A 26,961-nucleotide genomic window follows, 5' to 3' on the forward strand; every position below is an offset into this window, starting at 1 on the left:
GACAAGAAACACTCCTGCCCATCACCAGCCCCATAGCCCAGAACTGCCCCAGACAACCCAGTGTGATGGAAGTGCTTCAAATAACAGGCACACACCACAAAACTCGGCGTGGACATTAGCCTTCCCTGCAACCTCAGCTGATTGTCCCAGAGTTGGGAAGGTAGAGCAGTGTGAATTAACAAAGCCCCATTCAGCCATCATTTCAGCAGACTGGGAGCCTCCCTACACAGCCCAGCAGCCCAGAACTGCCCTGGGGGGACGGCACTCACCTGTGACATAGCACAGTCATCCCTCAACAGAGGACCCGGGGTGCACAGCCTGGAAGAGGGGCCCACTTGCAAGTCTCAGGAGCCATACGCCATTACCAAGGACTTGTGGGTCAGTGGCAGAGACAAACTGTGGCAGGACTGAACTGAAGGATTAGACTATTGCAGCAGCTTTAAAACTCTAGGATCACCAAGGAGATTTGATTGTTAGAGCCACCCCCGCCCCTCCCTGACTGCCCAGAAACACGCCCCATATACAGGGCAGGCAACACCAACTACACACACAAGCTTGGTACACCAATTGGACCCCACAAGACTCACTCTCCCACTCACCAAAAAGGCTAAGCAGGGGAGAACTGGCTTGTGGAGAACAGGTGGCTCGTGGACGCCACCTGCTGGTTAGTTAGAGAAAGTGTACTCCATGAAGCTGTAGATCCGATAAATTAGAGATAAGGACTTCAATTGGTCTACAAATCCTAAAAGAACCCTATCAAGTTCAGCAAATGCCACGAGGCCAAAAACAACAGAAAATTATAAAGCATATGAAAAAACCAGACGATATGGATAACCCAAGCCCAAGCACCCAAATCAAAAGAGCAGAAGAGACACAGCACCTAGAGCAGCTACTCAAAGAACTAAAGATGAACAATGAGACCATAGTACGGGAGACAAAGGAAATCAAGAAGACCCTAGAAGAGCATAAAGAAGACATTGCAAGACTAAATAAAAAAATGGATGATCTTATGGAAATTAAAGAAACTGTTGACCAAATTAAAAAGATTCTGGACACTCATAGTACAAGACTAGAGGAAGTTGAACAACGAATCAGTGACCTGGAAGATGACAGAATGGAAAATGAAAGCATAAAAGAAAGAATGGGGAAAAAAATTGAAAAAATCGAAATGGACCTCAGGGATATGATAGATAATATGAAACGTCCAAATATAAGACTCATTGGTGTCCCAGAAGGGGAAGAAAAGGGTAAAGGTCTAGGAAGAGTATTCAAAGAAATTGTTGGGGAAAACTTCCCAAATCTTCTAAACAACATAAATACACAAATCATAAATGCTCAGCGAACTCCAAATAGAATAAGTCCAAATAAACCCACTCCGAGACATATTCTGATCACACTGTCAAACACAGAAGAGAAGGAGCAAGTTCTGAAAGCAGCAAGAGAAAAGCAATTCACCACATACAAAGGAAACAGCATAAGACTAAGTAGTGACTACTCAGCAGCCACCATGGAGGCAAGAAGGCAGTGGCACGATATATTTAAAATTCTGAGTGAGAAAAATTTCCAGCCAAGAATACTTTATCCAGCAAAGCTCTCCTTCAAATTTGAGGGAGAGCTTAAATTTTTCACAGACAAACAAATGCTGAGAGAATATGCTAACAAGAGACCTGCCTTACTGGAGATACTAAAGGGAGCCTTACAGAGAGAGAAACAAAGAAAGGACAGAGAGACTTGGAGAAAGGTTCAGTACTAAAGAGATTCGGTATGGGTACAATAAAGGATATTAATAGACAGAGGGGAAAAATATGACAAACATAAACCAAAGGATAAGATGGCTGATTCACGAAATGCCTTCACGGTTATAACGTTGAATGTAAATGGATTAAACTCCCCAATTAAAAGATATAGATTCGCAGAATGGATCAAAAAAAATGAACCATCAATATGTTGCATACAAGAGACTCATCTTAGACACAGGGACACAAAGAAACTGAAAGTGAAAGGATGGAAAAAATATTTCATGCAAGCTACAGCCAAAAGAAAGCAGGTGTAGCAATATTAATCTCAGATAAAATAGACTTCAAATTCAGGGATGTTTTGAGAGACAAAGAAGGCCACTACATACTAATAAAAGGGGCAATTCAGCAAGAAGAAATAACAATCGTAAATGTCTATGCACCCAACCAAGGTGCCACAAAATACATGAGAGAAACACTGGCAAAACTAAAGGAAGCAATTGATGTTTCCACAATAATTGTGGGAGACTTCAACACATCACTCTCTCCTATAGATAGATCAACCAGACAGAAGACCAATAAGGAAATTGAAAACCTAAACAATCTGATAAATGAATTAGATTTAACAGACATATACAGGACATTACATCCCAAATCACCAGGATACACATACTTTTCTAGTGCTCATGGAACTTTCTCCAGAATAGATCATATGCTGGGACATAAAACAAGCCTCAATAAATTTAAAAAGATTCAAATTATTCAAAGCACATTCTCTGACCACAATGGAATACAATTAGAAGTCAATAACCATCAGAGACTTAGAAAATTCACAAATACCTTCAGGTTAAACAACACACTCCTAAACAATCAGTGGGTTAAAGAAGAAATAGCAAGAGAAATTGCTAAATATATAGAGACAAATGAAAATGAGAACACAACATACCAAAACCTATGGGATGCAGCAAAAGCAGTGCTAAGGGGGAAATTTATAGCACTAAACGCATATATTAAAAAGGAAGAAAGAGGCAAAATCAAAGAACTAATGGATCAACTGAAGAAGCTAGAAAATGAACAGCAAACCAATCCTAAACCAAGTAGAAGAAAAGAAATAACAAGGATTAAAGCAGAAATAAATGACATAGAGAACAAAAAAACAATAGAGAGGATAAATATCACCAAAAGTTGGTTCTTTGAGAAGATCAACAAGATTGACAAGCCCCTAGCTAGACTGACAAAATCAAAAAGACAGAAGACCCATATAAACAAAATAATGAATGAAAAAGGTGACATAACTGCAGATCCTGAAGAAATTAAAAAAATTATAAGAGGATGCTATGAACAACTGTATGGCAACAAACTGGATAATGTAGAGGAAATGGACAATTTCCTGGAAACATATGAACAACCTAGACTGACCAGAGAAGAAATAGAAGACCTCAACCAACCCATCACAAGCAAAGAGATCCAATCAGTCATCAAAAATCTTCCCACAAATAAATGCCCAGGGCCAGATGGCTTCACAGGGGAATTCTACCAAACTTTCCAGAAAGAACTGACACCAATCTTACTCAAACTCTTTCAAAACATTGAAGAAAATGGAACACTACCTAACTCATTTTATGAAGCTAACATCAATCTAATACCAAAACCAGGCAAAGATGTTACAAAAAAGGAAAACTACCGGCCAATCTCCCTAATGAATATAGATGCAAAAATCCTCAACAAAATACTTGCAAATAGAATCCAAAGACACATTAAAAAAATCATACACCATGACCAAGTGGGGTTTATTCCAGGCATGCAAGGATGGTTCAACATAAGAAAAACAATCAATGTATTACAACACATTAACAAGTGAAAAGGGAAAAATCAAATGATCATCTCAATAGATGCTGAAAAAGCATTTGACAAAATCCAACATCCCTTTTTGATAAAAACACTTCAAAAGGTAGGAATTGAAGGAAACTTCCTCAACATGATAAAGAGCATATATGAAAACCCCTCAGCCAGCATAGTACTCAATGGAGAGAGACTGAAAGCCTTCCCTCTAAGATCAGGAACAAGACAAGGATGCCCACTGTCACCACTGTTATTCAACATTGTGCTGGAAGTGCTAGCCAGGGCAATCCGGCAAGACAAAGAAATAAAAGGCATCCAAATTGGAAAAGAAGAAGTAAAACTGTCATTGTTTGCAGATGATATGATCTTATATCTAGAAAACCCTGAGAAATCGACGATACAGCTACTAGAGCTAATAAACAAATTTAGCAAAGTAGCAGGATACAAGGTTAATGCACATAAGTTAGTAATGTTTCTATATGCTAGAAATGAACAAACTGAAGAGACACTCAAGAAAAAGATACCATTTTCAATAGCAACTAAAAAAATCAATTACCTAGCAATAAACTTAACCAAAGATGTAAAAGACCTATACAAAGAAAACTACATAACTCTACTAAAAGAAATAGAAGGGGACCTTAAAAGATGGAAAAATATTCCATGTTCATGGATAGGAAGACTAAATGTCATTAAGATGTCAATTCTACCCAAACTCATCTACAGATTCAATGCAATCCCAATCAAAATTCCAACAACCTACTTTGCAGACTTGGAAAAGCTAGTTATCAAATTTATTTGGAAAGGGAAGATGCCTCGAATTGCTAAAGACACTCTAAAAAAGAAAAATGAAGTGGGAGGACTTACACTCCCTGACTTTGAAGCTTATTATAAAGCCACAGTTGCCAAAACAGCATGGTACTGGCACAAAGATAGACATATAGATCAATGGAATCGAATTGAGAATTCGGAGACAGACCCTCAGATCTATGGCCGACTGATCTTTGATAAGGCCCCCAAAGTCACTGAACTGAGTCATAATGGTCTTTTCAACAAATGGGGCTGGGAGAGTTGGATATCCATATCTAAAAGAATGAAAGAGGACCCCTACCTCACCCCCTACACAAAAATTAACTCAAAATGGACCAAAGATCTCAATACAAAAGAAAGTACCATAAAACTCCTAGAAGATAATGTAGGAAAACATCTTCAAGACCTTGTATTAGGTGGCCACTTCCTAGACTTTACACCCAAAGCACAAGCAACAAAAGAGAAAATAGATAAATGGGAACTCCTCAAGCTTAGAAGTTTCTGCACCTCAAAGGAATTTCTCAAAAAGGTAAAGAGGCAGCCAACTCAATGGGAAAAAATTATTGGAAACCATGTATCTGACAAAAGACTGATATCTTGCATATATAAAGAAATCCTACAACTCAATGACAATAGTACAGTCGGCCCAATTATAAAATGGGCAAAAGATATGAAAAGACAGTTCTCTGAAGAGGAAATACAAATGGCCAAGAAACACATGAAAAAATGTTCAGCTTCACTAGCTATTAGAGAGATGCAAATTAAGACCACAATGAGATACCATCTAACACCGGTTAGAATGGCTGCCATTAAACAAACAGGAAACTACAAATGCTGGAGGGGATGTGGAGAAATTGGAACTCTTATTCACTGTTGGTGGGACTGTATAATGGTTCAGCCACTCTGGAAGTCAGTCTGGCAGTTCCTTAGAAAACTAGATATAGAGTTACCATTCGATCCAGCGATTGCACTTCTTGGTATATACCCGGAAGATCGGAAAGCAGTGACACGAACAGATATCTGCATGCCAATGTTCATAGCAGCATTATTCACAATTGCCAAAAGATGGAAACAACCCAAATGTCCTTCAACAGATGAGTGGATAAATAAAATGTGGTATATACACACGATGGAATACTACGCGGCAGTAAGAAAGAACGATCTCGTGAAACATATGACAACATGGATGAACCTTGAGGACATAATGCTAAGCAAAATAAGCCAGGCACAAAAAGAGAAATATTATATGTTACCACTAATGTGAACTTTGAAAAATGTAAAACAAATGGCTTATAATGTAGAATGTAGGGGAACTAGCAATAGAGAGCAATTAAGGAAGGGGGAACAATAATCCAAGAAGAACAGATAAGCTATTTAACGTTCTGGGGATGCCCAGGAATGACTATGGTCTGTTAATTTCTGATGGATATAGTAGGAGCAAGTTCACAGAAATGTTGCTATATTAGGTAACTTTCTTGGGGTAAAGTAGGAACATGTTGGAAGTTAAGCAGTTATCTTAGGTTAGTTGTCTTTTTCTTACTCCCTTGTTATGGTCTCTTTGAAATGTTCTTTTATTGTATGTTTGTTTTCTTTTTAACTTTTTTTTCATACAGTTGATTTAAAAAAGAAGGGAAAGTTAAAAAAAAAAAAAAAAAAACAAGGAAAAAAAAACGATGTAGTGCCCCCTTGAGGAGCCTGTGGAGAATGCAGGGGTATTCGCCTACCCCACCTCCATGGTTGCTAACATGACCACACACATAGGGGACTGGTGGTTTGATGGGTTGGGCCCTCTACCACAGGTTTTACCCTTGGGAAGACGGTTGCTGCAAAGGAGAGGCTAGGCCTCCCTATGGTTGTGCCTAAGAGCTTCCTCCCGAATGCCTCTTTGTTGCTCAGATGTGGCCCTGTCTCTCTAGCTAAGCCAACTTGAAAGGTGAAATCACTGCCCTCCCCACTACATGGGATCAGACACCCAGGGGAGTGAATCTCCCTGGCAATGTGGAATATGACTCCCGGGGAGGAATGTAGACCTGGCATCGTGGGACGGAGAACATCTTCTTGACCAAAAGGGGGATGTGAAAGGAAATGAAATAAGCTTCAGTGGCAGAGAGAATCCAAAAGGAGCCGAGAGGTCACTCTGGTGGGCACTCTTACACACACTTTAGACAACCCTTTTTAGGTTCTAAAGAATTGGGGTAGCTGGTGGTGGATACCTGAAACTATCAAACTACAACCCAGAACCCATGAATCTCGAAGACAGTTGTATAAAAATGTAGCTTATGAGGGGTGACAATGGGATTGGGAAAGCCATAAGGACCACACTCCACTTCGTCTAGTTTGTGGATGGATGAGTAGAAAAATAGGGGAAGGAAACAAACAGACAAAGGTACCCAGTGTTCTTTTTTACTTCAATTGCTCTTTTTCACTCTAATTATTATTCTTGTTATTCTTGTGTGTGTGCTAATGAAGGTGTCAGGGATTGATTTGGGTGATGAATGTACAACTATGTAATGGTACTGTGAACAATCGAAAGTACGATTTGTTTTGTATGACTGCGTGGTATATGAATATATCTCAATAAAATGAAGATTAAAAAAAAAAAAGACATAATGCTGAGCAAAATAAGCCAGGCACAAAAAGAGAGATATTGTATGTTACCACTAATGTGAATTCTGTGAAAAATGTACAATGTTTTATACTGTAGAATGTAGGGGACCTAGAGATACCAATTAGTGGAGGGGGAATGATAATCTAATAGGAACAGATAAACTATGGAGGGTAATCTCAATGTTATGGGAATGCTCAGGAATGATTATGGTTTGTAAACTTTCTTGGATATAGTAAGATCATGTTGGAAGCAATAGAGTTATTTTAGGTTTTTTTTTCTTTTATTCCATTGTTTTCTTAGGGGTTATTAATTTTCTTGGGGTATGGTAGGAACATGTTGGAAGCAATGTAGTTATTTTAGATTATTTGTTTTTCTTACTCCTCTGTTTGGACATGGTTTATTAATTTTCTTGGGGTATGGTAGGAACATATTGGAAGCAAAGTAGTTATTTTAGGTTATTTGTTTTCCTTAATCCATTGCTTTGTTTGAAATGTTGTGGGGTTTTTTTGGTTGTTGTTTGCCTGTTTGTTTTTAATTTTTTGATAAACAAAGTTAAAAAATTGAAAAAAAATCAGTAGAAAAATGGGAGTAAAAACTAAATGACAAATAGGGTGGGATGGGGGGATGGTTTGGGTATTCTCTTTTCACTTTTATTTTTTATTCTTATTCTGATTCTTTCTGATGTAAGGAAAATGTTCAGAAATAGATTGTGGTGATGAACGCATAACTATATGATCATACTGTGAACAGTTGATTGTATACAATGGATGACTGTATGGTTTATGAATATATTTCAATAAAACTGAATTTAAAAAAAAATAATAATAATAAGCCTCAACCCTATATGCATACATATCCTTTAAAAAATCTCAAAGAAAGCTTTTGGGAGCCCCAGAGATTAGTCACTAGTACAATCCATGAACTACTTGTATTTCTTTTATAAAAGGGTGATAGAACAGCATGTCTCAAATACTATACAATTCAAGATTATAAACCCTCTTAAGACTATCACTTTGAGCTTAAAACCACCTATATATGTGTTATAAATGTCAAAGAGTTTAATAAATCCCAAGAGCATCCAACTTTTGTTGTTGTGGAACTGTGTGAAAACAAATTCACTCTTAGAAACCACATCCTAGAGAGATCCCGGCTGTGGAGAGGAAGGAGGGCGGTGTCTGCCCCCACACGCACATCAGCTTCCTCGTAGCTCCCATAACTGAGTGGGAAGTTTTGGTTTTATGAGAGCACGGGTCAGAGAATAGCTGCTACAGCCCTGGCTCTACCTCACCCCCAGCTCCAGCCAGCCACTGACCACCCGACTGGCCAGTTCCTCACTCCAGTTTCTCCAACAGATGGTTTCTGATTGATCCAGTGGAGATCAGTTCACCCTGGGTCAAGTACCTACTGGGCCAGGGAGGGGTGGGGCCTGGTGTGTAAACATGGCTTAGGAGTGTACCCCAGTGGGTTTAGCCAAGGGGCAGTAGCAAGTCTTAAAGCAAGGGAGGGTGGGCTGCTGGGGGGTGGGGAGAGTCAAGAACAGCCTTGTCTAGACCCCTGTCTCCCATCTATCAGCTAAGCAAATGCCAAAGAGAGCCACTGTCCAGATAAAACCCAACTGTGTTTACAGGGAACCACAGCACAGGTGTGTGTTCCACAGACGTTTTCTCCCCAAACGCAAGTTCAGCCTTCAGGAAGGTACCCTGATGGAGCCCTTTCCTCCAGGTTGCATTCCTGAAGTTTTGGGCATCGTTTCTGCTGTGTTCTCAGCCTTAGGGGCTGATGCAGAGTTCATTATTCGGGCACCTAAATAGTTCTGGTTGAAGGATAAATTTCTTTCCTCCTGATTAGTTCATCTAATTTATTAGGTAACCAAAAAGCCTCCTTAAAAATCCCCTCAATCCTTAGGTCTGTATCTCCTTAAAACAAAAGGACACTCCAATCAATATAAGCTCACAAATCTAATCTTCTAGTTCACTTGATTTACTTTGAACAGACTCACGCTTATGGGTGACCCCTATCAGGACCTGTCTCTGAATGTCTGTCCCATCCTGGAAATCTCTGATACATCAATGCCCACATTTGTGAAATGGAAATAAAATATTCTCAAAATGGTTAGCAAACAGGCAGTGTTGGTGTCTGGGTATATTTAGGGGGATGGCCAAAGCATAGAGACTCACTCTGAGACTAGTAAAGAGTGAGTATAGGGCAGATATTTGTACACCAGTATCCATAGCAGCATTATTCACAATTGCAAAAGATGGAAGCAACCCGCTGGTCCATCCATCACTGAATGGATAAACAAAATGTGGTATATACATACAATGGAATATTATTCAGCTGTAAAAAGGAATAAAGTTCTGAAACATGCTACAGATTGGATGAACCTTGAAGACATCACTTTGAATGAAATAAGCCAGATGCAAAAGAATGAATACTGTATGATTTCACTTATATGAAATAATTAGAATATGAAAATTCATAATGACAGAAAGTAGATCACAGGGAACCAGGGATGGGGGTAGGGGATGGGGAGTTAATGCTTAATGGGTACAGAGTTTCTGTTTGGGGTGATGAAAAAGTTTTGGTAACGGATGATGGGGATGGTGGTGGTGGTAGTACAACATTGTGAGTGTAATTAACACCATTGAGTTGTATACTTGAAAGTGGTTAAAATGGAAATGTTATGATGTATATTTGTAACCATTTTTTAATGCCACCTGCAAAAAAAAAAAAAAAAGTGGGTATATGGCAGCCCCTTCTCCCCACTACCTAGGAATGGCTGAGAGCATATATTGATGAAGGAATGCTTGGTGTCCCACTCTCAAACAGCACAACCTTATATTTAAAAAGCATTGACAGTTTTTAGTATGTTTTTATCATACATTCTCTCATTTCCTAGACTGCTGGTATCAGCTGAGAGACCTCCCTTAACACCAACCCCGCAGGGTATGGGACCCCCCAGTACCAGTCCCTGCCAGGGGGTCAGGCTGCTGCCCCCTGCCCATCTACTAAGAGGGAGCTCCCCACTTTGTGAGGCTTAGGCCACTCATATTTGACAGCAATCTGCCTTCCTCTAGTTTCCATTCACCGGCCTCGCTCTGGCCTTGCAGCTATCCACAAAGATTTTGCTCTTCCTCTCTCTCCTGACCATTTAAATATGTGAAGACCACCATCCTGTCACCCAGGGAGCATCTCCATATACCATGATTTCCCCACCAATCACTCTGACCCGAGTTTGTCAATGGCCCTCTTAAAGAGCATCATCATGGAGCCTGATGGTCACATGGCCATCCACAAGACCCCGTCCTGGGTCCTATTAATGCCCCTTCTCCAGGCCCCATACCTCCATCAGTGAAGCCCACAATTGCGCTAACTTCTATGTTAAGCCCAGTCATATTGAGCCTCCAGTCACCTAAAACTCCTAGATCTTCTCCAGCCCAAACATGTGTATTTAGCTTTATTGAATCCTTCCTACAAGTATGCAAGAGGTGAATCAATAACAAACACCACAACAGGTGCAATTACCATTAAACCCAAGTATGAGTCTGTCCATTCACCTTAGAGGTTTCATCCCAATATTCCAGCCAGTATCTGGATCTTCTTGAAACCTGATTCTGTGGTTTGTCCTTATTGGCTACACAATTCCAGCTTTGTGGCCTTCACAAACTTGATGAGCCTGCTTTTTATTTTTTTTGTTATTCCAGCCATTGGCACGTTGCATTAAAAGTTGGCTGTGTATAAAGGAGCATGAGCAGATGTGGTCAAAGCTGTCTCACACAGCATTTGCTCAACATCACACTGGTCTCCTGAGGCCCAGGGTGGAGATTTTCCCACAGTGCCGTGGGCCTGCTGCATGGGCTGCTTACCTCCCCCAAGCCCTTTCTCTCTGAGTGATGCTTGCCTTCTGCTCAGCAGGTAGGGTCTCCACACAGTTTTCAGGGTGAGAAACTGTGTTTGATAACCTTGTGTTGGCTGACATGGAGGGCTACGGCCAAAAACAAAGTTGTTCTCTGCTTACATTCACTTCTAGACTTCGAAGATCTCTGTCTAAACTGAGCTAGATCCTTTCCCTCCCTGCAGCTCCCCGAACCTGGCCGACTCACCACAATGGGGTAGGCACGGTCTGACTTGGGTCCTAGCGCTGGTTCCACCATGTCACATTTAGTTCTTTGACTCTGTTCAACACAAGGCATTTAATTTCCGGAGCTTCCCTTTTCTCACCTGAAAATGGGACCACACCACCCTACCTTACAGGGTTTTAACCATCAAAGGAGAGAATGAATATAAAAATTTTTTGAAAACTACCTAATGCTTTGCAAAGGTAAGTATATTGTTATTATCAAACAGGTATGGAAAACTCCAAAGTGAGTCAGTACCACTTAAAATTCCTTTTTGAAGTGGTTCATTGTATCCTTACCTTTTTATTCATTTTTCTCTCCTTTTTCTCTTAAAGTTCCAACAAAACTGAATATTAAGAATGAATTCAGGGAGAGCACTGAATATAAATTAAATATTCAATGTTCTTCAGAGCACTTTAGCAGGGAAATGATACACCTATGAAAATACCCCAGTCAGAGCTGGCACATACACAGCTGATAACCCCAGCAGGCAACGACCTTGGCAAAATTACAAGGGCAATATTTTCAAATGGATGAACTATTCCTGAACAAAGTGTCCAGTGTACTGGGAATAAACAAGCTTTTCATCAACCAAGCCTGTGCATTTTCTGGTTCCAAAAACCTTTCCCAGAGACAGTGTCAGAGAACGGGGAGTACCAGGAGGCAGAACCACCTTCCAACCTGCCCAGTCTTGCTCATCTCACCTTAAGAATCCCATGACTAAACAGGCCTCCAAACCTCCATCCTCTCTTCAGAAGGTTTTGTGATTTCTATTCCGCATTTTTTCAAAAGTAGACCCCAATGCTGCCCAGTATTCTCCTGGCCACCTCTCATGATGTTCCTAGTAGGAGTGCAGTTGAGCAGCACATCCCAGGTGTTCAAAACAGAACCCAGAGCCTCACCAGCAAGAATCTATGCTGGAGATGCACGTATAATGTCACCAAGTGTTTGTAAGGCCAACAAGTCCTCCAGGACCATCCAAAATAGAGTAGACAAGATGCTTTGAAGGCAAGATCTGTGAGAGGAAATTCACTGGCAGAGCAAGAAAGAACTCTGGGTTCACCAGGAATGAGGCACATGTGCAAACCTCAACTTGCAGATCTCACTTCCTAACCTGGCCCAGGGAGGCCACAGCTGGCCCATTTAGCTATTCACTCATTTGTCATTCTATAGATGTTTATTGAACACCTACTATGTGCCTGATACTACTCTATGTTCTGGAGAATAAACAGAATAAACAAGACAAAATCCCTCCCTCCTTACGTTCCAGTGGGAGTAGACAGACAATAAAGTAATAAATAAGTAAACATCTGTGGTGATAAGTGCTAAGAGGCCTTAGGGAGCACAGCTATGAGTGGGTACAAGTTTATATCAAGGAAAGCCCTACTGTTGAGGTGAATTTGACCAGAGATCTGAAGGAGGTAAGGGGATGGGCCATGGCTACCTGGGAGCATTATATTCTAGGTAAGAGTGCATTTGGAACAGCCAGGAGGAGAGTGTTACAGGGATGACATGAGCTTAGGAGAGAGTAGAAAAAGAAGATGCCAGAGAGGTAAAGGGGAGCCAGATCCTGAGAAGCCATTTTAATTCTGAGGATCTGGGAAGTTATTGAAGGGGGAGACAGTAGAACAGAGAAGTGACATAATCTGTTTGATGTTTGTGAAGGTCATCCTGGCTGCACTATTGAGAACAGAATGTTGGCAGGAAAGCGTGTGTGCAGGGAGAGTATTAGGAGATACCACTTCAACCACGCAAGAGATGAGGGCAGTGTAAGGGTGAGATGAGGATATGGATATTTTTAAGGTAACACCTGTAGGATTTGATAATAATGGCACACGGAAAACGGATTAGTCCAAGGCTTTCAGCCAAAGGAACTAAAAGGATGGAGTTAACATTTACTGACATGGGGAAGATTATGAGTGAAGAAGGTTTAAAGCTATCAGGAGTGTGGTTTTGGGCACGTTAAGTCTGAGGTGTCTGTTAAGACTCCAAGTGGAGATATCTAGTCGGCAGCTGGAGATGCAAATCTTGAGTTCAGGAGAAAGAAATCTTGGGAGTCATCATTGTAGAGAAGCTATTTAAAGGCATGAAATAAGACAATATTAACAAAGGACTGAGAACTGATAAAGAGGAAAAGCCCCAGGACTGAGCCCTGGGGTACGCTAACATAAAACAGAATTATCTAGGGATAGCAAAGTGAGTTTGCAGGAAATTAAAAAAAAAAAAAAAAAAAAAGACCTAGAGGCTAAGTGAAGAAAGTTTCTCAAGAAGGAAAGTGATCAACTATGCCAAATGCAGCTATTTGGTCATGTGTGTTAATAACTGAGATTTGATCACTGGATTTAGAAACTTGGATGCCATTGGTAATCGTATTAGGGTAGACTTACTCCTATAACAACCCCCCCTCCCCAAATCTCAATAACTTAACACAATAAAAGACTTATTTTTCTCACTCAGGCCACATATAGTTGGTGGATGGCCTTCCAGGTGGTGATTCAGGGACCCAGGCTCTTCCACCTCTAATGCGTGGTCTCCACGGTCCCCCTGGAAATGGAAGCAGAGTCCATATGGATGCACACCCACGCGTAAAGACCTTAACCTAGAAGCGGCACCTTACCCCCACCCATGGTCTACTGCAAGACCCAGTCACATGGCCTGGTCTGCATGCAAAGAAACTGGGAAATTATTTAGTTGTGTGCCCAGTATGTGGGAACAGCTTAGTGGCCATCTAGCCAGTTTCTGCCACAACAACCTTGACAAGAGCAGTTTGGGGTGACGGTGGGTGGAAAAGATTGAGGGAGTTTAAGAGAAAATGGGAGGAGAACTATTGAACAACTATGAGTTGTGCCCAAAAGGGAAGCAGAGAAAATGGGGTGGTAGCAAAGTGGGATTTGGGCTCAAGAGAGGTTTTGATTTGTTTCCAGAATGTTTGCATACTAACTGAAAATAATCCATAAACAGGGAAAACAGTGATGACGCAAAAGAGAGAGGGGACAACTCCTGGAGGGATATCCTTGAACAGTGAAAGGAAAGGGAATCTAGTATGGTGCTTCTTAAACAGTAGCATGCATACAATTTATTTGTAGAGCCAGTGAAAACACGACTTGCTTGGACCCACCTCCAAAGATTCTGATTCAGCAGGTCTGGAGTGGGGCTGAAGAATTTGCATTTCTAACAGCCTCCCCAGTAAATGCTGTTGCTGCCAGTTGGCATTCCAGGCCACACTTGGAGTATCACTGATAGGAGCTTGGGAAGTCCATCTCTTCTTCTGGGAAGAAAGGCATAGTGGGCCTTCATGGATGAAGGTGTGCAAATGAATATGGTGGTGAAAACAGGTGGAAATTATCAGCTGATTGTTCTCTATCTCAGTGAATTAGGAAGCAAGGCCATCAGCTGATAGTGAGAATGGTGAAGGAAGTATGGAGGGTTTGAGGAGGGGGGAAGATAAGTAAAACAGTTGTCTTGGAGAGAGAGTGAGAGAATAAAAAATCTAGGAAAATGAAACAGGGTTGCCAGACAAGCGCCAAGGACCCACTTGAAGTTGGTGATGAAAATTTTTAAGCTAAGAACAGGCAGCCCCACTCACTGTGCAGATGTGGGCCCAAGTGGGCAAGGAGAAGATTTAACCAGGTTTCTGGTTTTGCCAGGTGGGTTCAATGAAGGTAGAGAGGGGTCACAGGGAGCTGATGGTGTAGTAATGGGTGGGATGAGAACAGGGACCACAGAATCTAAGAGGGGAAGGAGGGCAATGAGGACATGGCAGCGGAGGTGGGGGTGGTGAGGAACAGTGAAATGTGGTAGGATCAGTGGAGACTGCGGATCCCGGTGAGGTGTGAGAATCACTGGACTTTGCACAGAAGACAGAGCTGGAAAGAGGGAACTGTGATAGGAGAGTGGGGCGTTTGAAATTGACATTACGGAGAGAGCACAATTACCTTGACCTTGGTAAAGACACAGTCAAGGGCATGGCCTTGGGCATGAGCAACCAAGATATTATAAAGTACAAGATCGCTGGAGGAGAACCGGAAGGCTGAGCACTGGAAGCATCCTGTTGGTGGATATTGAAATCACCAAGGGTTGGACATCACCTGGGTACTGTTGGAAAGCGTACTGAGAGCTATGGTTTCCAAACCCTCTTTACTGAATCTGGGGAAGAAATTCTGAAAAAATTAATTCTGGGCCCACAAGCAAAAATTTCTCCGCGTTTCCTTCTGGTGCTAATTGCAAAAATAAATAGTAAGTCAGCAGGGGCTGCCTGGTGGGGAGCTGAGCCAGCGGGAAGAAGCATCGCTGGAGCTAGCCAGGGTTTGCCTCAAAAGAGGCCGACTTTCCCCAGCTGCTTTCCCTGCTTAATTTGAAGAATTAAGAGTGATAGGGAGCCGCTGAGTGACTTGTCACAGCAAGTGAAGGCTCCTTATGTTTCCCGACGCAGCTCATGTAGCGTCGTAAGCTCCCGGTTGATGACATCTGAGGTTTCCTGTTTAACTGCTGTGTGTGTTCTACTGCAGAAAAGGGTAAATATAGACTTTGAATTTGAAAATACTAACAGGAAGACCAAAGCGGCGTCAGTGGGGAGCACCGCAGGAGTGGAGAGACGCTGAACAGAGTCGTGACTCTCTTGGATCCTTGGCCAAGGGGCAACATCTCAGGCTGACTCCCCGCGGGAGGGGAAACAGCAGTTTCCATGCATTATTTTAACCACAGTAAGCATCTTCACTCCTTACACCTGCCCGCCCGAGCTGCAACTCCCATCCTCGCTGTGTGGGAGCTCAGAGACTCTGCCGGGCAGTGGAGCCGGTTCCCCTGGCCGCTGGGTCAGACCCAGCCCCGAGGCAGAGGGGGGGCTGGACTCCCTGAGCCCCTCCATGTGCCCTCCAGGTCAGGAATCCCAAGACAAAACCCAGCCCCTTCCTCTCTGCAAGTCATTGCTGCAAATCAATGTCTGGACGAAGCTCTGGCCTCCCACAAATTCATCTGGGACCCTCCACCTCTGTACCCAGCCCTGTACAATGTGAGGGCTAGAGCGAGGGGAGAGGCAGGAAGGATTTATGTCCAAAGTCGACCATAATCGGATTGTGGGTGACTTTTTTTTTTCTCTTCTGTATTTTCTAAGTTTTCTAAAATTAGTATGTTACCTCTACAGTATGAAAAGCTCCTAATAAACTTGCTTTGTTGTCTACAAAACACTTCATTGGGCAGGTTAGCCGCGACAAGGAACACACTCACCTTACAGGACCATTCCAGGCAAAAGAAACACACCAAGATTTACCTTTCACACCACCGGAACTTAAATTTGCTACAAAGTAAGCATGTAGCACAGGACAGGCAAGTACCTGCGGGTGTGATGATTTGCTATTAGCATTTCCTTACCCACTCTCGGTGCCCCAGGACAGAGAGCCGGAGCCTGAAAACCTGAGTGGGTCAAAAGGCAGAGAAGAGCAGGGGTGTGATGTCACGAGGCGAGGAGAGGACCCCCAGCCTGCCACTCCCCATCCAGCGTGTATTGACTGGAGCCACCCTGGGGCGTTTTGCCTGCCTGGGAACAAAGGATGTTACGTTGCTGCTGGCCAGTGTAACAAAGGGAGCGCCTGGGCCCCCCAGCCTGGAGTAGGTTTCAGTTTTCCACCTCTCTGTGTTGTTAAAACTGGAGTGCGACACCCCAGATGCTGCATTAGCCTCACCTGAGGCTTGAGGTCAGGTTCAAGGACCTCTGGTCTAGTATAAACGTACATTGACCTCTGCTCCAGGGAGGCCCTAGATTAAAATTGGTAAATGAATGACATGCATCTGTGGTCTCCTCCCTAAAAAAGGAAAGCATGGCTGCTTCTTCCTAGAGCACCTCACTTTCTGGAGGTGGGCACTGCAGCACCTCCCCATCCTGAGCCCTGGTCCCTCAGGGGTCCCTTCCCAGGTGGGTCCTGATCCCAGGGCCTCATTCCATCCTGAGGGGGGTTAGCCAAATGTGTTCACACCTTCTGCCACAGTGAAATTGTGTCTTATCTCAGTCCTCCTCCTAGAAAGGCATGAACTTACCCAAATGAACAAAACACTAATGATGGGAATTTTAGGTTTACCCAGAGGATGCAAGTAGGGGAGAATCCCCGCCAAAATAATCGGGTTCACTTACTTATGTCTCTTTGAACAGCAATGTTGACTTATAGGAAGATTGGGCTACTTTAAATCCTAATGGAACCCAAATCAATCCCTGACACCTTCATTAGCACACACACAAGAATAACAAGAATAATAATTAGAGTGAAAAAGAGCAATTGAAGTAAAAAAGAACTCGCTCCAACTCCCTGAGGAAAGAAAGCCCCCCCACCCCGGATCAGGGGGGCCGCCAGCCACGGTCCAGGCCATTCGGAAGAAAATGGCTTCATCACCTTCTCACAATATTCCAGCGAATCCGATACTACTGCTGACTACGCGACAGAAAAGTAAAGAGAGAAGAGTCTCTATGGAGACGATTTAGATCCGTATTATAAAGGCAGCCACGCGGCCAAGCAAAATGGGCACGTAATGAAAATGAAACCCGGGGAGGCCTACTATTCTGAAATGCAGCCTTTCAAATCCGATATTTCCCGATTTCCTGTCGATTTTCACGCCGCCTTGGACCCCCTGAGCAAACCAGGTGAATACGCTGACCTCAAGTGGGAATATCAGAGAGCCTCGAGTAGCTCCCCTCTAGATTACCGAGACCCGTTCCAACTCACGCCTTCTAGAACTGCAGGGACCAGCGGGTGCTCCAGATTGTGATTTGGGTGATGAATGTACAACTATGTAATGGTACTGTGAACAATAGAAAGTACAATTTGTTTTGTATGACTGCGTGGTATATGAATATATCTCAATGAAATGATTATTAAAAAAAAAAAAATCCTAATGGAACAACAAAGAATGTTAAACACAGAGAAGAAAAAAGAAGAAAGGAAAGACAAAATAAAGGAAAAAAGAAAATAAGGAATTAGTGAAGTGAGAGGCTGTTAAAACACAAAGACACAGTCTTTTGTTTCTCTCCTTTGTTCTGTGCAAGGGGCAAGATGGTATTTAGCCATGTGGCAACATGCTTCACATCTTATTTTTAAAATGGTTTCTAGAGCAGCAGTTCTCAAAGTGTGGACCAAGTCACCCTGTGTGTTCTTAGAACTCTTTTAGGGACTTGATAAGGTCAAAACTATTTTCATCATCATCATAAAACACTATTTGCCCTTTTCACCCAGCTGAGTTTTCCAGAGGCTGCATGATGTGTGAAAACATCCTTGTTCTGAAGGCTAATGGAAGGAGTGTTTTGTATTCTTGTGTTTCAACAACGTCTCAGCTTTTATCTGATATGGTAGATATCAATAGATATAATCATTATAAGCAAAAGCTCTTTGGGATCCTCAGTAATTTGTAAGCCAAAAACTTTGAGAACCGCTGTTCTAGGGCAATATTTCTCGAATCATGTTCCTCAGAACACTAACCCCAAAAGATGTTCCAGGAAAAAGGGTTCTATGGTCCAAAAAGGTGAGGAAAAGCTTTGAGACAACCTTAGAGAAGTCATAATGTCCATTAGCATATTAAAGGCCCTGAGAAGTTCTGTAGTAAGGAAACCTGTTTAACTTGGCTGAATTCAACATTGAAAATTTATCTGACCTGGGAATTTATTTTTAATTTTACTTATGCTTTTTAGTTTGTTTGTTCAACATCTGCTACTATTCCACATTGTATATTTTTGCAATTGCTCCTGCAGAGTAAGACATTAGGCCAGTAGTCCTCTGGCCAAGGGGTTTATCAGGAAACAGGATATTACTCCCTCATCTGGATCTGAAGTGAATGGTTAAAGAATGAGCGTTCATCCACAATTTGAACAGAGCCAGATGGCCTGGGTTCAAATCCCAACCCTGCCACTTCCTGTGGCTCTGGACGAGCTCCTTAACCTCTCTGTGTCTTACATGCCTCGTGCATAAAATGGACAGGCATCAGTTATCCTGTATGACTGTGCCAAGGGTCAGGACTCAAAGCTAGGCCACTAAATAGTGACGTGACCTAGACAGGTTACCTGTCTGTGGTGGATTTCGGTTTACCCCCATGTCAAATGAGAAACAGAGATGCTGCTGTCTCTGAAGCCCTTCTAGTGCTGATATTCTCTGATTCTGCACACTCCCTGCAGAAGGAGGCACTAACGTGGGGCATGGCGGAAGAAAGCCCGAAGGGAGGTTGGTGGTGGCCTGAAAACCCTCAGGTACTGGGCAGCACCAAGGGAACTAAGAAGCTCAGAAATTGGGACAGTTGGTCTTTGAGGATGACGTTCATCTGCACCAGAGCTCCGCCTCTCACTGGGCCGGCTTCTCACCCAGCCCAGGTGTGAAAGATTGAAAGAAGGCGGGATTTGCTACTCTCCCACTGACACCTGCCACCCCTTCCATGGAGCCACGATAGCTGACACGGGCTGCTTGAGAGGAGGGCCCCACTACAGAGAGGAAGAGCCTCTTTTAAAGGGGCTCATTGGAAATGGGTCTTTCAGCTTCATGTGCAGCTTCTCCTGCCCCCGCTTTTAAATTAAATTCATTTTTATTGAGATATATCCACATATCATACAATCATCTGTGGTGCACAGTCAGCTGTCCACAGTACCATCACATAGTTGTGCACTCATCACCCCAATCTATTTTTCGAACATTTTCCCTTTTACCAGCAAAAGTAAAAATAAGAATAAAAAAAGTAAAAAAGAACACCCAAATCACACACACACACACCCCATTTTTCATTTAGTTTTGTCTCCATTTTTCTACTCATCCATCCATGCACTGCGTAAAGGAAATGCGATCCACAGGGTTTTCACAATCACACTGTCATCCCTTATAAGCTACATTGTTATACAGTCATCTCCAAGAGTCAAGGCTACTGGGTTTCTGCCCTCTTTTAAAGGCCTCTCACCCCTATAACAGCACCAGAGAAACCTTTTGGACACTTTACCTTGGTAAGACAAAACAGTGGCTGCCTCTAAAAATTCCTCCAATGTAACTTCAGCACAGTTGAGGACGAAGAGAATTCACAGACTTAAAAAACAAAACTGTAAATGTCTGTGTAAGAGAAAGCTTTGAATTGCTGGCAGCTGTGGCCAAGGTAGAGGCGACCAACGTAATGCTCAAGCAGCTAAATTGGGCACATTTGAATACTTGTTTTTACTTGTGCTTAAAAAAGCCAGTAGCAGCTTAGCCGCCAGATGTTGAAGAACTGTGACGTGTAGCTCATGGGTCTAGTATCAGCAACATTTTTGCAGGTGACCAAATGTCAAAGGGAGATGATGACTTGCTTTCCTAAAACTGCTTCTAGGAAGGAAGCCCAGCGGCTTTCGTGTTTCACTTTCACTTAAGAAGTTAAATTTGGGAAGACTATAAAGGATCTCATTCAACTCAGAAAAGATTGGCTCTGGGGCTTGTCAGGGAGTGAAGAGTTACTAAGAATGTAGCTTCATGAGAGCTCAGTTCTCTGTAACTAAGGCCTATGAGTAATCACTGAACCACCCTCACTCTAACAGAGTATATCAATTAAGAGAAATTGCTTTCAGTTGCCAGTAACAGAGAACTGACTGCAGTGGCTTAAACACAGAAGGATTTATTTTACTCATCTGTCATGAGAAATGCAGATGTGGGTAATTACTGGCATTGGTACAGTGGCTCAAGAATATCAGGGCCAAGACTTTATGATTCTTCTGGCCTTTTCCACATGGCCTCATTATAACTGTTGTATCACCAGCCATCACATCCACTTCCCAAACGACAGGAAAGAGGAAAAATAGAACAGCAAAAAGGTTTCCCAGAACCCCATCCAACAATTTCTGTTCTTATCTTCTGCAAGAGAGGCAGAGAAACACAGTCTTTTCTCTGGATACATGCCACCTAGAAAAACATTGGGTCTTTGTTACTAAGAATTAAGGGGAGGGTGACTATCAAGTGGCAAAATAGCACTCTCTGCCACTGGACAGAGATGGGTTCAGACGGGAAGTTGCTGCTTGGCACAGGTCCTTCTGGAAAAGTTTGTTACACAAAAAGGCAGGCATCTGAGAACCCTCAGTTTAGCCATGAATCTGACCTCCAGTCCTTGCTCACTCTGGGAGGGGCAAAGCTGGCCTCCACTCTGAGTGTCCCTAGATCCCAATCAACTTGGTTCAGAAAGGAGTGGATTATTTTCTTGATCAGAAGCAGTGGGTGTTGGACACTGAGCCATCGGAGACCATGTGCCCTGACACTGAGAAGGCCCACAGCCAGTGCTTGTTGACAGAGCGAGGGAGGGAACAAATCAAGAAAACTCAGTTCTGTACCTCCAAGCTCACACAGTTTAGGAAAGACTTATATAAAACTTGTAAACTGGCAAGTTAGTAAGGCTAAATACAAGTCAACCCTGGGCACAGAGAAGGGAGTGCACACCACCTCCAGGATGTCCCTAAGGGCTGGGGAGGAGGAGGAGAAAGATGAGGGGCTTACTGGTCAACCAGAGGGGAATGGAGTGTGTGTTTGGTGGTGGTGATGGTGGCAGGAGAGTGTTTCCTAGCCACAAAGTAGGGCTTCCTCAGTTGGCAAGAGAAGCAGCCCTTGGCCTGAATTCCCAGGACCACCCTGAATCCCAAACAAAATGTCATCCCAAGGTTTCCGGCTCACCATCCAGCCATGTAGAACAAAGGGGAATTTAACAAAATCCCACAAAAACCACGGAAGGGCACAACAGATAAAAACACCATTGCAGAGAACCAAAATACTGACCTGCTACAGGAAGGGAAAAACTCTAACACTGATGCTGGTGAAGATGAGTTGAAGGAAAGGGAACATTTTGTCCTGGGCTTTCTCCCCATTTGGGAGTGCAAATGGCTAACCAGGTAACCACATTCTACGGATTGTGGAAGAAGAAAAAAGCAAAGTGGGGAGACAGAAGAGTGTTTTTTTTTTCCTTAAGTCTTCACATTTCCAACTGCCTTTCCATGCTTCCAGCAGTTACCATATGTTCATAAATTTTAAAGTCACAATAAACGTCAGGGAGCTGCTGTGTAATAGTTCACACTCTGTTCATTTCCCAGCAGCCCAGTCAGATCACATTGCTTAAGTAATGACTTACCCTTCCTCCACACACATCTTGGTCACAGCTCCTCTAAGTAAGTGCATGACAAGGACAAACATTACCCATTGTACTCTTGGGTTTTAACTCTTCTTTTACTCTTGCAGTTCTAGCATAAATGCAAACGGACTCTGCTGAGCTTTGGAGAAGATCATGAAGTTTTTAGTCACTCAAATTTGCTTTCCCAATGGCTAGATATTAAAAATATTTCTTCTCCCTGATTGTATCTTTTAATCATGATCATGTGCAATGATCATAGGCACACTTGGGCAAAGACTGGTTCCCTCCTGTTTTTACCTCATTGTGCGGGGAGAGGAAGGTGGGTAGTGGCTTTGGAACTGGACCCTCTGGATTCAAACCTCAGCTCTGCCACTTATTAGCTGTGTGAACTTGGACACATTATTTAACCAATCCTAGCCTCAATTTTCTCATCTGTAAAATGGAGCAAATAAATGTGCCTATCTTGTAGCATTGTCAGGATTAAATTAATTGACAAATGTAAAGTGACTACAACAGTTCTGGGAAGAGATACTAGCTATTGTTATTAAGCAACTAGCTGTGGAAAAGTTTGGTGGCTGCTCAAAAAGTTAAATACAGGCTTACATACGACCCAGCAGTTCCCCTCTTAAATATATGCTCCCAAGAATTAAAGGAAGGAACTCAAACTGATACTTGTATACCCGTGTTCGTAGCAGCATTATGCACAATTGCCATAAGGTGGAAGCCAACCTAGTGTCCATCGACAGATGAATGGATAAGCAAAATGTGGTATATCCATAAAATGGAATATTACTCAGCCATAAAAGGAATGAGGTTCTGATCAATGCTATAATATGGATGAACCTTGAAAACATAACATTAAGTGAAATAAGCCAGACTCAAAAGGACAAATATTATAAATATCTTCTATGAAATGTCTAGAATTTGCAAATTCATAGAGACAGAAAGTAGATTAGAGGATACCAGGGGCTGGAGTGGGTGGATAGGGGGTTGCGGAATGGGGAGTTAACTCTTAACGGGCACAGAGTTTCTGCTTGGAGTGATGAAAAATTTTAGCGGTTGCGTAACATTGTGAAGGTAATTAATGTCATTGAATTGCACAGTTAAAAATGGTTAAAATGGCAAGTTGTATGTTAAATATATTTTATCATAATTTCTTTTAAAAATTAAAGAATAACTAGCTGTGAATGTAATAGTGTATTTGTTTACTTTTGTGGCTACTTGAGAGTTAATAATTAAGGGCTAAATCTTGCAGGGATCTGTGCTGCATTGATCTAGGCACATTCTGAGCTTTCAAAGGAAAAGGCTGGGTCTTCTGCACGCCTCGTTTCACTTTCCCACTTGCCCTTCCTGATGCCAGCACCTCCTGTGGTGCAGAGAACAGATCCGCCTGCCATAATGAAGTCACTGGCTCACCTGTAGTCCGCAGCAGATGGGAATGGGTTGAGACTGAAGGGGGAGCAAAGTCGTGTCCTCAGCTGGGAGTTTTTCTTTCCACTTTCCTGCAAGGTAGAGTTGCTACCTTACACCATTGTTCTCTATCAAGCCGTCCAATTATTTGCCCTTCTGCTTGAAAAGCAGCCTGCTCTCGGGGGCAGAGACAAGCTGGCCTGGCCCAGCCCCCAGTGACATCAAACAGGCTCGTGCTGCTCTCTGGGAGTCCTGCCCAGTGGTCTGGCTCAGAGATGCTGCCAGCTACACAGAGAGAGCTGGATCCACTCCATACAACCAGATTGACTCAAAAAGAACAAAGTTGCTCTCATCACCTGCTCACCCCCTCACAACAATGGAGGCCAAGAGTGGAATAGGTAATTGAGGAGCACAGGCAATGAAAGAAAAAGAAGGAAAATCAGCAGCTGCCCTTGGTTCAGCCTCTTCCCTACTGCCCTTTCCCAGGAGAAGATCAGTGCAGAACTCACCACCTCCATCTCAGGGTGGAGAGCTGGAAAACAACAGCTTGGCCCACAGGGCAGCAGGAGAAAAAGGCAGAGGAACCTGGAAAAACAATCCCAGACCCTGGCACCTTATGTGGGACTAAAAAACAAAGGGAAAAGTCAGATGATTCAAGATGACATTAAATGGACTTTTAAAAAAACATGAAACTTTTTTCTTTGAGCTGGCTTGAAATGGGCTGCCATGACTCATTTGTGCGAAATGCAACATGGACCACTTAGCACCAGAAGAACAGCCTTGTCACCATTTCAGGGGAGCTGCAAGGTGGCTTCCAGAACCCCAAGGCATCCTCACTGGCCTAGCACCATTCAGTGCCTGGGCCCTCCACTCTCCCAGTTTTTCAGGAGATGGCCACCCCAGCCTCACTGCCCAGCAATGGCCAGCTTTCATGGCAGAACTCATGAAAGACGCAAAGATGGGGACATTATGAAAGGAAGTTGTCAAAATCAAATCCTTCCATTGACTGTTGCAATCACACCACTTGATGTTGATGTGATGTCTGCAGAACATCTCTTCTGGTACCTGCCCAGCTCATACCCATGAGGATGGACAAATGGCAGCCAAGTTCCTATGGGACTCCTGACCACAGTCATGGCTCACTGGACAAGGACTGTACCCCTAGCCCAGGATGAGCCAATCTCAATTAGGACCCAATATGATATACAAGTCTGGGCTCCTGGCTTGAAGAGAGGACATGTAATCCCAGGACACATGGGGTAGCTACGTTTGGCCCTGCAAACCAGAACAATGAAACCCAGTCAGCAGAGAGAGAAAAGAATGAAAAAAGGTGAGTAAGCAAAGGTGGTTAATACCCCAGTTCTGGACCTGGGGCGGCCCAGCCTCACTTCCTGCCCATGGGTTCTGAGACATTTCCCAGTATCCAATTGTTATGGGTTGAACCATGTCCCCTTAGTGATATGTAGACTCAGAACATGACTGTATTTGGAAATAGGGTCATTGCAGATGGAATTAGTTAAATAAAGATGAGGTCATATCGAGGAGAGTGGCCCCCTAATCCAATGTGAGGCCCTTATAAGGAGCATCCTCATAAGAAGAGGAGAAGATGGAGACACGCACACAGAGAGAGAAGGCCATGTGGTGGCAGAGACAGAGATTGAAGCACTGCAGCTGCAAACCAAAGACTGCTGGCAAATACCAGAAGGTAGAAGAGGCAAGGAAGGGTTCTCCCCTCTGGGAGTCTGAGGGAGCACCACCCTACCAACACCTTGATTTCAGACTTCCAGCCTCCAGAACTGTGAGACAATTAATTTCTGTTTTAAGCCATCCAGTTGGGGGCTTTGTTATGGCAGTCCTAGGACACTAATAGACTTATGGACTCTGTGCCTTCCTTTTTGCTCACTTGAGGTTTCTGTTCCGTGCATCCAGAAGAGCTTCCACTAAGGTGGTGATTCAGTTTATGGAATGCCTTTGCATGTTATCTTGTTTAGATTTCTCCAGGGAGTTAGCAAGGGAGATACCATCATCCACATTTTAAGGCCAAAGAAACCCAGTCCTGACCTCTCAAGGTCTCCCAGGCAGGAGGGCAGGAATCTGACCCTGATCGGGCATCACCTCCACCATGCCCAGCTACCTTGAAACTGAAGGTGTGCTTCCAGGAAAATGGACTCTGGGCCCAAGGGATTATCAAAAGATGTCCAGCATTCCAGTCCTAAGCACAATCATATATTTAAAGGGAAAAATCTGGCGACAGAGCTGTCCATGCCTCTGACTTGTAAAGACAGTGCAGAGAGAAAGGAGAGCCAGGTATGGACTTTGTGGCAGAGAATCCTCCCTCTTAAAAAACATGTGAAGCCTGTAATATCATGATATCAGTTTACCATTTATCATACTTGATTTCATTCTCCTCTCCTCCGGGGCATCCACAAACAATTGAGCAGACAGGTCACATTTCTCCTCCATACCTTTATCTATCTAGTCCTCACTCTAATGGTTTCCACCCAAGGAAGTATTAACTAGGAAACTAGAACTTTCTCTCCTGCGTGCATATGTGCATGCTCAAATACAGCACACACACACACACATTGCTCATGGATACCTTTTTTTTTTTTTAAGAGTAGACAGAAAGTCTATCTCCCCACCAGGCCTGGCATTTCCCATGACTAACACATACAGGTCCCACTGCTTTACATCCCTCTACTTAGCCAACATGGAGGCAAGATGCAAAACTTGAAGGCAAGATGCTGACATGATCATATGTGAATTTCTTCTGGTTCCCACGTAACTATGGCACAGAGCGAGCACCATGCTTCTGAGACTTTGCCTGGGTGCCTAAGCTCCCCTGCCCGAAGGGGCACTGCTTGAGGGCAGGATTGTGTATCCCCAGTCTGAGCCCCTGTATTCACTGCAGGGGCCCAGAGAATGTGCAGAATGGCCTTGAGAGGCCCCGAATCTCTCCCCTACTCCGTCTGCCCCAGATGCAAACACCTGTAGGGATTCCTCAAGGAATTTCTCCTCATTCCAATGTTAGGTTTTGAGTGTTTTCTTCCATTTTCTCTTCGTCTCCGTTGCTTGCCTCCTGTTACCTTTACCTGCCCTAACTAGTGTGACAAAAAGAACTTTCTAGAAATTCAATCTAACTGGGTGCAAATGTGGGCATTGCGTTTGATGCATCCCTTCATGGCTGATGGGGGAAGGTGGGTCCCCAATGAGTATTAAATACTAGAGCCTTATTTCTGGGTGCCTGGGGGGACACCCCCTCCATTAATCCACTCAGAGGGGAAGAGAGGGAGGGAGGGCAAAGTGGTTTTCCTAGGTGCTCGGAGCTCACCGACTGAGGGGAAAG

Source organism: Choloepus didactylus, chromosome 7 (assembly GCF_015220235.1).
Source record: "Choloepus didactylus isolate mChoDid1 chromosome 7, mChoDid1.pri, whole genome shotgun sequence".
Taxonomy (NCBI): Eukaryota; Metazoa; Chordata; class Mammalia; order Pilosa; family Megalonychidae; genus Choloepus; species Choloepus didactylus.